This window comes from Diaphorina citri, unplaced genomic scaffold (genome assembly GCF_000475195.1).
Source record: "Diaphorina citri unplaced genomic scaffold, Diaci psyllid genome assembly version 1.1 scaffold481, whole genome shotgun sequence".
Taxonomy (NCBI): domain Eukaryota; kingdom Metazoa; phylum Arthropoda; class Insecta; order Hemiptera; family Psyllidae; genus Diaphorina; species Diaphorina citri.
Window position 1 is genome coordinate 107,482 of NW_007377916.1, and position 12,422 is coordinate 119,903.

General features: G+C 40.5%; 1 protein-coding gene across 1 annotated transcript in view; it reads right to left on the reverse strand.

Moving 5' to 3' along the window:
- Nucleotides 1–12,422, reverse strand: part of LOC103509280 (calcium/calmodulin-dependent protein kinase type II alpha chain) — a 132,558-nt gene that overhangs the window by 78,376 nt on the left and 41,760 nt on the right. The window lies entirely within an intron of this gene.

Sequence of the window (12,422 nt, forward strand, 5' to 3'; positions counted from 1 at the left end):
CAGAATTACGCCCATTGGGGAAAAGAACAGAGGGAGGGGAAATGGATCACGTGATGGGAGGGGGAATCAATAGAGAGAGAGGAAATGGATCACGTGATGGGAGGGGAAATGAATAGAGAGAGAGAGGAAATGGATCAAAAGGATAGGAGAAAAAGAGAGGGAGGGATAAGGGGGGAGAATAGGTAGGAGATGAATGAATATTTACCAATTTCATTTCAAATCCTAATTGAAAAAAAAAAAAAAAAAAAAAATAATATTTTGAGGGACCTTTTTGGAGGGAAAAGATGCAGTAAAAGAAGAGGAGTAAGCCATGTGACGTGACGATCAACACAAGTCAAGGTTTTTACCTTGGACAGTGTTTTATCTTCCCATGTTCATGTGTAGATAATGTGGGGAAGCAGAACTATGTCAACAAAGCAGGTAAAGTGAGTAAACACAGAATTACGCCCATTGGGGAAAAGAATAGAGGGAGGGGAAATGGATCACGTGATGGGAGGGGAAATGAATAGAGAGAGAGAGGGGGGAAATGGATCAAAAGGATGGGAGAAAAAGAAAGGGAGGGATAAGGGGGGAGAATAGGTAGGAGATGAATGAATATTTACCAATTTCATTTCAAATCCTAATTATTGAAAAAAAAAAAAAATCCATGATATCCCGAGTGACCTTTCTAAATAACAGCCTTAATCCCTCCTCCGTCCGCCCCTCTCTCTTCAATGTAATCCATGATATCCCGAGTGACCTTTCTAAATAACAGCCTTAATCCCTCCTCCGTCCGCCCCTCTCTCTTCAATGTACAATCTCTATCACTTTCTCCCATAGAGCTGTGTCCACACATGTCGACGGCCGTCAATCGATGTGGATCGATTATCGATCGACTATGTGTGGACACAGCTTAAGGTCCTATCCGCCAAGGACACGTTTCGGCGTTAACCTCGCCTAGTGGTTACCCTCCACTCAAGAGTCTATTATTACCTAGAATACCTAATAATGAAACTATCGAGGGGAATTGTTTGGAAACCAAGGTGGGGTCTTGAGAGGGACCAAGGACATGTAGGGAGGGGTAGGAAGGGAGAGAGAACAGCAAGGACGCCCATAGGTGAGAGAGGGGAAGGGTACAAGTACATCAGAGGTAAAGAAGGAGTGGGAAGGAGCAGAGAAGAGGGAGGAAGAAGGAGAGGGGGAAGAGCAAGAACATCAAAGGTAAAGGAGGAGAAAAAGGGAGGAGAGGAAGGGGAAGAGGAAGGAGGAGATAAGAGAGGGAATAGTGGGAAGGAAGGAGAAGGACATCAGAGGTCAAGGAGGAGAGGGAGGGGGGGGGAGAGAAGAGTGTTCACACCAGATTTTTATGATTGGTTCATAGCTCTCCATTCTACTCTATTATATTAAGTAGGTATCTTCAGTTAACTATTAATTTATGTACAGTACTTACTATACTCAAGTATTGGTGCTTTTGTTGCCTATAAAAGGATGGAGAAGGGAGGCGACATTAGATAGGAGGGTATGGAGGGAAAAGATGCAGTAAAAGAAGAGGAGTAAGCCATGTGACGTGACGATCAACACAAGTCAAGGTTTTTACCTTGGACAGTGTTTTATCTTCCCATGTTCATGTGTAGATAATGTGGGGAAGCAGAACTATGTCAACAAAGCAGGTAAAGTGAGTAAACACAGAATTACGCCCATTGGGGAAAAGAATAGAGGGAGGGGAAATGGATCACGTGATGGGAGGGGAAATGAATAGAGAGAGAGAGGGGGGAAATGGATCAAAAGGATGGGAGAAAAAGAAAGGGAGGGATAAGGGGGGAGAATAGGTAGGAGATGAATGAATATTTACCAATTTCATTTCAAATCCTAATTATTGAAAAAAAAAAAAAATCCATGATATCCCGAGTGACCTTTCTAAATAACAGCCTTAATCCCTCCTCCGTCCGCCCCTCTCTCTTCAATGTACAATCTCTATCACTTTCTCCCATAGAGCTGTGTCCACACATGTCGACGGCCGTCAATCGATGTGGATCGATTATCGATCGACTATGTGTGGACACAGCTTAAGGTCCTATCCGCCAAGGACACGTTTCGGCGTTAACCTCGCCTAGTGGTTACCCTCCACTCAAGAGTCTATTATTACCTAGAATACCTAATAATGAAACTATCGAGGGGAATTGTTTGGAAACCAAGGTGGGGTCTTGAGAGGGACCAAGGACATGTAGGGAGGGGTAGGAAGGGAGAGAGAACAGCAAGGACGCCCATAGGTGAGAGAGGGGAAGGGTACAAGTACATCAGAGGTAAAGAAGGAGTGGGAAGGAGCAGAGAAGAGGGAGGAAGAAGGAGAGGGGGAAGAGCAAGAACATCAAAGGTAAAGGAGGAGAAAAAGGGAGGAGAGGAAGGGGAAGAGGAAGGAGGAGATAAGAGAGGGAATAGTGGGAAGGAAGGAGAAGGACATCAGAGGTCAAGGAGGAGAGGGAGGGGGGGGGAGAGAAGAGAGGGAGGGGGCAAGGACATCAGAGGTAAAAGAGGAGAGGAAGGGGAAGAGGAGATAAGAGAGGGAGGAATGGGAAGGAAGGAGAAGTACATCAGAGGTGAAGGAGGAGAGGGAGGGGGGGAGAAGAGTGAAGGAAGGGAGAGAGAGAGAAGAGGGGGAGGGGCAAGGACATCAGAGGTAAAAGAGGAGAGGAAGGGGAAGAGGAGATAAGAGAGGGAGGAATGGGAAGGAAGGAGAAGTACATCAGAGGTGAAGGAGGAGAGGGAGGAAGAGGGAGAGGGAGGGGGAGAGAGATCTCCTCAGGGAAATTATACTCGGGAACATTTTCTCATTTGTAATTTAGTTGTCTCGCAATATTACATCTCACTCCTGTCTCTCCGATTCCCTCCCTTTCCCCCTCCCATATCTTATTTCCCTCTCTCTCCATACTCTCTTTCTAGTTTCACTCTCTCTTTTCTTCCCTCCCTATCTCATTTAACCCATTAGCGCCTTGTGGACCCATGCGGTAACGGGCCATTTTGTCATTCGACTTTTACAAGTATGTACAAACCTAGTCAAGTAAAGGAGAACAAACCTTACCTATTTAGGACAAAGTTCGCCCCAGGCGGGAATCGAACCTACAATCTAACAGCGCTTACAAGATAAGCGTGCTATCTTCCTCAATGTGACGCGTTATCCCCGTGATGGGTTAATTCCATTTCTCAGTTTCTCTCCTTTCTCGCCTTCCTTGTCAGTCTCACTCACTGTTCCTTTTCGCCCCCAATTTCCTTCCGTATAACTTCTCACTTTCTCAGATCTGGAGCTGTTTGCTTTTTCTCAGTAACTAAGTTTCAAGAAATTCCCTTCCATCACTCTGCGTGACTCTGCAAGTTCGCAGTCCACTCAAAACTCCATTCCCATATGTCTCATATTTATTGAGCTCTTTAGTAACTGCTGGAGTGTACATAATAATTCGATTCTTTAATGCTTTAATATTAAGAGGATTTAATATATTATTAATAATTATTTCAATAATTACAATTACTCTATGAACTCTACAAATCATTTTTGTCTACCTATTGAGCGATAACTCTCCAACAGTCAGTCCGTGATTTTAAAATTTGTATACTATACTCGTCTTATTATAGGATACAATACAGGATTATTACAGAACTGGGATAGGACTGAAAAGTCTCTTAATCTTAACCAAGTTCTTGGTCAAAATATACCTTGGTTCTACTGCTGGAGATAAAGGGACTTTTCAGTCCTATCCCAGCAGGATTGAAAAGGTCCCATTCCCACCATTCATTGGTGCTTCACGGAGGGATCTCCCTCTTTCTTTGCGTCATCGTAGGCCTGGCTCAAAAAGAGCTCAAAGTTGAATAACGGGAAAAGTTCGAGGCAGTTACCTACAATCTAACAGCGCTTACAAGATAAGCGTGCTATCTTCCTCAATGTGACGCGTTATCCCCGTAATGGGTTAATTCAATTTCTCAGTTTCTCTCCTTTCTCGCCTTCCTTGTCAGTCTCACTCACTGTTCCTTTTCGCCCCTAATTTCCTTCCGTATAACTTTTCGCTTTCTCAGATCTGGAGCTGTTTGCTTTTTCTCAGTAACTAAGTTTCAAGAAATTTCCTTCCATCGCAAGTTCGCAGTCCACTCAAAACTCCATTCCCATATGTCTCATAGAGTAACTGATATTCGATTCTTTAATGCTTTAATATTAAGAGGATTTAATATATTATTAATAACTATTTCAATAATTACAATTACTCTATGAACTCTACAAATCATTTTTGTCTACCTATTGAGCGATAACTCTCCAACAGTCAGTCCGTGACCAGATCATATCACTACAGTGTTGCCAATCTAGGTTATTTTTCCCTCAGATCATTACAGTTTTGCCCATGGAGGGTATTATCTTCCTCAGATCATATCGTTTCAGGGGAATATCTCTTTCAGACAGTCAGATTCCCGAAGATTTTGTAATTTTACAAACCTTTTAAAGCTCTCTTCCATTTCGGCCTACTTGTCTAAACAGATGCCATGCAATTTCCCCCTGCCACCTGTTCTTCCGCGGAAAATCCCATTTTGAGAACACGGAAAGCATTCAGAAAAAGCGACATAAGCCTGTCCACACGTGAATGTTGAAGAGCCAATGTCAATGAGAGCATTGTCCAGACTCAATCCTAAAATTTGTACTATACTCGTCTTATTATAGGATACAATACAGGATTATTACAGGACTGGGATAGGACTGAAAAGTCTCTTTATCTTAACCAAGTTCTTGGTCAAAATATACCTTGGTTCTACTGCTGGAGATAAAGGGAGACTTTTTAGTCCTATCCCAGCAGGATAGAAAAGGTCCCATTCCCACCATCCATTGGTGCTTCAGGGAGGGATCTCCCTCTTTCTTTGCGTCATCGTAGGCCTGGCTCAAAAAAAGCTCAAAGTTGAATAACGGGAAAAGTTCGAGGCAGTTATGTAGCGGTTATGTATGTACATATGTTCCTATAGTGTAGTTTATGTAATTGGAAAAGTTTTTATTTTTATCGTCATCGTTTTCCATTGTGTGACACTGACATGAAAACAAATTGCATTTGACGCAATATATTAGGGTTCCGTAGCGTAGACTGTTGGGGAAAAAGTGACTGGAAACAAATGTAGGCTTGGTCCCATTGGTGAATAACCCAGCATAGCTTTTACGAGGACTATTATATTTCGGATCTTTTTCCACCAGCTTTGTTGACCTAGATGGAAACGACACCCTCCTCTTGTAGCTGTAAGCCAGATATCCTGAATAGCTCCACTTATTAAACTCTCCAGGCCATGTTTGGGCCCCTGAGTAGATTCAATAACCACTATAGTAAAGAAAGGTAAAAGTTGACTATTTTTTTTTTCCAAAGATTTGGGTTCAAAAGTTCGAAAGAATAGCGGCCATCTGCGGACTTTGAACCCGGCCAATTTCAATACATACATACCTACATAACCATTATCGTTCTATCCTAATATAGGACAGTTCGATGAACAAAGCCCCTCCACCAGACTCTATTGCTATACCTTTGGTTAGCCTTTATATGTTCCCAGTTTCCTTGTTTCTTCCCAACATCAAACTTGATAATAATATTGTCACGAAATTGGGGTTCACAATCCACAAGCATTGGGAGTGTTTTTCTTCATGTTTTTAAGTTCTCTCACCTGACTGTGAATCCCAGTTTCCACTGCTTGTAAATCAATTAAAAAACTATCAAGCATTCACAAAACAGAACAATTGAACATGGAACAGCATATTGTAAAGAACATCTTGAGACGCTCCCGTAGTTGTCAAAACTAAAGGACCCAAGGGAAAGATGACGATGTTTCTAAAACTAATTTCCCCACAAACTTTGAAATCCCGATTGTCATTAAATGATGAATTAATTTGTTCAACAAAATTTGTCTTGAGGCATCCTCTGCTTCGGAGACAAAATTTGGAAGAGAAAATATAGTTATATCCATCAGTTATGTAAAATTCTTATTCCTCCGCTATTGGTGCCCAGAAATAGACGGCCAGGATCGAAATCCAAGTCCTAACTCAACAATTTGCATTTTTAGTCCGTCCTTACTTTATTATTACAATAGTAATAAAAAGGTATAAGGGACGGACTATTGTATTCGCTTCGGTGTCGTCTGTCTGACTGTCTGTCACTCTGTCTGTTCCCATAGAAGGACTTATCCAAACCTGGTCGACCTATATATCAAATTAAAGGTCTTTTTACCAGGAACAGAGAAAATATTATATCTATCAGTTATGTAAATTTCTTCCGCTATTGGTGCCCGCACATAGTCGGCCAGGTTGAAAATGCAAGTCCCAATCCTAACTCCAAAATTTGCATTTGGAGCTGGATGAGCTATTCACTTTTCGACAAAGTCACAACTTTGTGTTTTTTGGGTCAACTAATTTTGATATTTACATGTTTCCCAAATTGGTTTGTGAGGTCGAAGAGAGGAGAATTAGTCGAAATTCGCGATGTCACAAATGGATGGCGAGAGAAAGAGTGAAATCTGAATTATGTATTTGGTAAGAAGGTCATCATCACCTGTTTCAATTTTTACTTTCCTTATCCTATAGGAAGGAAAGTAATGTAATCTGGTCAAATTTTCGATGGTCAGTTTTTGGTGCCAAAACACGTTTTGAGGTCCCTAGAGCCTAAATCCAAAATTTCAGCCATTGGTCCGTGTGTGTGTCTGTCTATAAACAAAATATCTCAAGAACGGTAAGAGCTAGAGACTTGAAATTTGGTATGTATCTTATATCTTTCAAATGTGACAAGGATGCGACACGAAACTTTTGGTTAAGACAGGTGCAACGCTTGGCGGCATTTTACCGCTTTTTGGTGGTTTTCGGTGTAATTTAACAATATCTCGGGAACGGTATAAGCTAAAGACTTGAAATTTGGTATGCAGTTCACAAATGTGACAAGGATGCAACCCAAAAAAATAGGTGGGTAAAATAGGTGCTGCGGTTGGCGGTATTTTGACCGCTTTTTGGCGGGTTTCGACCGCTTTTTGGCGGTTTTCAGGTGTACTGACTAAACGGTTAGAGATATTGTAAATGTTACAACAGAACGCCCAAATAAGCACCATTCAATAGGATAAGGAAAGTCGTGTGGTGTTCACACCAGATTTTTATGATTGGTTCATAGCTCTCCATTCTACTCTATTATATTAAGTAGGTATCTTCAGTTAACTATTAATTTATGTACAGTACTTACTATACTCAAGTATTGGTGCTTTTGTTGCCTATAAAAGGATGGAGAAGGGAGGCGACATTAGATAGGAGGGTATGGAGGGAAAAGATGCAGTAAAAGAAGAGGAGTAAGCCATGTGACGTGACGATCAACACAAGTCAAGGTTTTTACCTTGGACAGTGTTTTATCTTCCCATGTTCATGTGTAGATAATGTGGGGAAGCAGAACTATGTCAACAAAGCAGGTAAAGTGAGTAAACACAGAATTACGCCCATTGGGGAAAAGAATAGAGGGAGGGGAAATGGATCACGTGATGGGAGGGGGAACACAGTTGGTCACAATGTCACATTGAAATCTGAAAGTTGTACATTTTCGGCAACGGGGGCTGCAACAGCAACATTTCCGGAGATAGAAGACAATTATTAAAAGTAACAAAATCATGAGATTGTTTTTCAGGATCTTTAGGACAAGAAAAAGGCTGAAGTAACACATCCAAAAGTTGAAAGTCTTGAAACATTAGCACTCTCATAACTACTCTTTATCAAAAGAAATAAATAACAAACTAGTTTAACTATACTACAATAAAATTGACATAATGCCTCTCAACAGTCTCAACTGGCGACAGGCGACAGAACTACTTGACCTGACCCTCATAATCGCGCGAATTGGCGGATTTGGCAAAAACTTCCAGCGCCGTGATGAATGCTTTCGACTGCCCTGCTTACGATTCAGTTAACTTTAACAGCATTGTAAAATTTATGGATTTTCCAGAACGGCATTTGAGTGTTATAATTTTCAATTTTGAACTTTGGGGGATGCAAAGTGACGTTTATGTTTCCGGCGGTGCTCGCCAAGTTTGCATGCTTGTCAAATTGCACAATTCACTTGCTCCTCTAGAGCTTTGACGCCTGAGCCCTGGCTTAGGCAGTACAATGTAACAGAAAGTCAGTAGATGCTTTCACTGGAGGTTTTACAGCCATCAGGTAAGCCTCTCTAGTGCTTTGACGCCTGAGCCCTGGCTTAGGTTTGGAAGTACTTAGTACAATGTGACACCAAATGCTTTCACTGGAGTGACTAGAGGTTTTACAGCCATGAGGTAAGTACACAATACACGTTTCTGCAATCTGCACCATCTTCTTCCTCTTTAAAAGCACCATTACCTTTACACATAGAGATTAGAGAGTGTAGACTTGTAGAGCCACAAGTGTTCCAACCAATAGTCATTAAAGAATACCCACACACCAACTGAAGACAAACTGAATGCACAGTATTTTCTGCATGCAGACTTGCTACAAATGACGCCAATTTTTGCAGAATGGATAAATGGAATATGCAGAATATTCCGTGGATACCCTGTAAGCTGTAAGTTTATATTGCTCGAGCTACACCACAGTCACTACACCTCGGAGGCAGTTATGTACATAGGTATGTAGCGGTTATGTATGTACATATGTTCCTATAATGTAGTTTATGTAATTGGAAAAGTTTTTATTTTTATCGTCATCGTTTTCCATTGTGACACTGACATGAAAACAAATTGCATTTGACGCAATATATTAGGGCTCCGTAGACTTCTCTTGGGGGAAAAAGTGACTGGAAACAAATGTAGGCTTGGTCTCATAGGTGAATAATCCAGCATACCTTTCGCGAGGACTATATTTTGGATCTTTTTCCACCAGCTTTGTTGACCTAGATGGAAACGAAGCTCTCTCTTGTAGCTGTAAGCCAGATATCCTGAATAGCTCCACTTATTAATCTCTCCAGGCCATGTTTGGGCCCCTGAGTAGATTCAATAACCACTATAGTAAAGAAAGGTAAAAGTTGACTATTTTTTCCAAAGATTTGGGTTCAAAAGTTCAAAAGAATAGCACCATCTGCGAAAGAATAGCGGCCATCTGCGGACTTTGAACCCGGCCAATTTCAATATTGTCACGAAATTGGGGTTCACAATCCACAAGCATTGGGAGTGTTTTTCTTCATGTTTTTAAGTTCTCTCACCTGACTGTGAATTCTTCTCCTTTTCTATCGTCACTATCTCTCTCATCTCTTTTCCTAACAATGCTAACAACTCTTCTGAACACATTTTTTTCTTCAATGCCTCCTCTATCTTATTGGGAATCCCTTTTTTCTTCCTTTCACAACCTTTTCTATCGTCACTATCTCTCTCATCTCTTTTCCTAACAATGCTAACAACTCTTCTGAACACATTTTTTTCTTCAATGCCTCCTCTATCTTATTGGGAATCCCTTTTTTCTTCCTTTCACAATCTGCTTCTAGCATTTATGCCTCTTCTTACTCTCTCCATTGTTAACCATGTTCTCTTTGATAGGTTTGAACACAACTTTATCTACACTCATAGGAATGGTGGAAGGAGCGGGGATTTCGTTCAAAGAGGCATTGGAGCAGCTATGTTTAACTTTCCTGTTAAAGACGGTGTGGCAGTAACCACGGATGTTTTATTTGCTTCGCCCTTCTCTGCCTTATCCACTTGTTCCTTTTGTTCTGCTTTCCATTTTGTTCTTCTTCTCGTTTGGTCTGTTCCTTTTCTTCGTCTGCTTTTGCTCCTTTTCCTCTCTTTTAGTTTGTTCACGGTTCAATATGATTCTTCTGTCTTTCCTTTCTTCAATCCTTCCGAGACCTTTGCTTCAACTCTTTTCGTTCTTTCTGAACTTTTTGTTCCTCCTCTTCTTTTCTTACCATGATGTATTTGATGTTGTTTCTTTCCCCTGCGGTCCTTCTGTGTACGATTGTATACCTTCTTCTATTTCTTCCTTGAGCCTTTCTTTCAAATGCTTGTCTATTTTTCTTCACTTTCCTTTTAGCTTTCCTTGTATTTTTTTTTTTTATATGTATATACCTAGTTATTTCTTGTTTCCATTTTAGCTTTACGTGTACCTGCACAGTGTAGACGTTCACTAAACAATAAACATTATATTGGGAATGAAGGGAGAACGGGCTCTAGTCTTGATTTTAAATCATTACATGAAAGTAAAATCAAATCAAGAATGATAATAAACTGAATATTAAACAAATTAGGTAGGTAAGTAGGTAAGTACGTAGGTACTGATTTTCTCTAATCACGATCGAATAAACTACGGGCTAAAAAATTCCCGGAGGGACGGACCCAGCTTGTTACTTTCTCTTTCTACTTTCTATCCTTTCATTTATTTATTTTCATTTGATTTTGTTAAGCTGTGTGCACACGCATAGTCAACGGCCATCGATCGATGTCCATCGACGAGATAAATCAGAAATCTATGTTGTCGAGGCAGTGTGGACGGTTTTAGTCGACATCGATTGACGGCCTTCGAATATGTGTGGATACAGCTTTCCTTCAACAATGTGTAATTCTGTTATTTTGCTTCAACAGAGAATCTCACCGTGTTACGTGTTCTTGATATTTTGAGCGAAACATCAAGCGTTTAGCGAGAAATTAAATAGCGCCAACCTTCGTCTTTACTTCTTTACTACACCCGAGCTCATTTTACTTTTGATTAAGAGATGATATTAATTCACACAGATTTGGGTTAACAGCTGTTTTTTGAAAAGCAGAGGAGTGGGTGTGGATGTAAACACGAAATAATCTGCAGTAAATTACGCTCGTTATAAATGTTTGAAAACATGTGAGAGTTTTTGATCGTTAAATTAAAATTTTAATAAAAACAATAGGGTAGATTGGGGCAATTTTGAGACACTTGGTCCAGCGAGTGGGTGTGGATGTAAACACGAAATAATCTGCAGTAAATAATTACGCTCGTTATAAATGCTTGAAACATGTGAGAGTTTTTGATCGTTAAATTAAAATTTTAATAAAAACAATAGGGTAGATTGGGGCAATTTTGAGACACTTGGTCCAGCGGGCTACATTGTTGATTTATGATTTACTATTTTGAAATAGCCATCGGAGAAGTTTCTTTTTAGCTAAATCCCATTTAGGGATGAGCTATTTGTTATCTTTAGGGCGTGATTTAAGATTTAACACAACGGAACGAACACAGTTGGTCACAATGTCACATTGAAATCTGAAAGTTGTACATTTTCGGCAACGGGGGCTGCAACAGCAACATTTCCGGAGATAGAAGACAATTATTAAAAGTAACAAAATCATGAGATTGTTTTTCAGGATCTTTAGGACAAGAAAAAGGCTGAAGTAACACATCCAAAAGTTGAAAGTCTTGAAACATTAGCACTCTCATAACTACTCTTTATCAAAAGAAATAAATAACAAACTAGTTTAACTATACTACAATAAAATTGACATAATGCCTCTCAACAGTCTCAACTGGCGACAGGCGACAGAACTACTTGACCTGACCCTCATAATCGCGCGAATTGGCGGATTTGGCAAAAACTTCCAGCGCCGTGATGAATGCTTTCGACTGCCCTGCTTACGATTCAGTTAACTTTAACAGCATTGTAAAATTTATGGATTTTCCAGAACGGCATTTGAGTGTTATAATTTTCAATTTTGAACTTTGGGGGATGCAAAGTGACGTTTATGTTTCCGGCGGTGCTCGCCAAGTTTGCATGCTTGTCAAATTCATTGCACAATTCACTTGCTCTTCTAGAGCTTTGACGCCTGAGCCCTGGCTTAGGCAGTACAATGTAACAGAAAGTCAGTAGATGCTTTCACTGGAGGTTTTACAGCCATCCGTTCTAGTAAATGCCAATTCCCGAATACCGCGATGTATTTTATTTCCATCAATGTGTCATTAGGGGAGCTCTCCATTTTAAGTTCATGAAGATGCTTTTGAGCAGGTGTCCCCGGATCGGACACGTCATTTCCGAGACATTTTTCACGTGCTTGTGTGTGATTTAGTTCATACCATTTAAGCACATAAGATGAATGGAAGTACGGAGAAAAACGATGTGGGAGGAGAGAGAAAGGCACAGAGAGGTGAGGGAAGAAGGAGGGAAGGTAGGAGAGAGAGAGAATGAAAGGCAGGGAAAAAGAGACGAAGGAAAATGGGGAAATAGAGAAACAGGGAAGAAGAGAGAGGAAAAACACACAAAGAGAAAGAGAGAGAGAGGGAGAGAGAGAAACGTGAAAAACGGTGGGAGTCACACAAACTTGAGGGGGAGACAGAAAAAATGGAGAAAGCGAAGAAAGGGGGGTTGGGGGCGTGCATTCGTGAGTGTCATACAAGTTGCTAGATTATTACATGAGTAATAATATTTCATGTATATTATACATATTTTATGTACTTAGGTAGATATGTACATAGAAAACTTTGT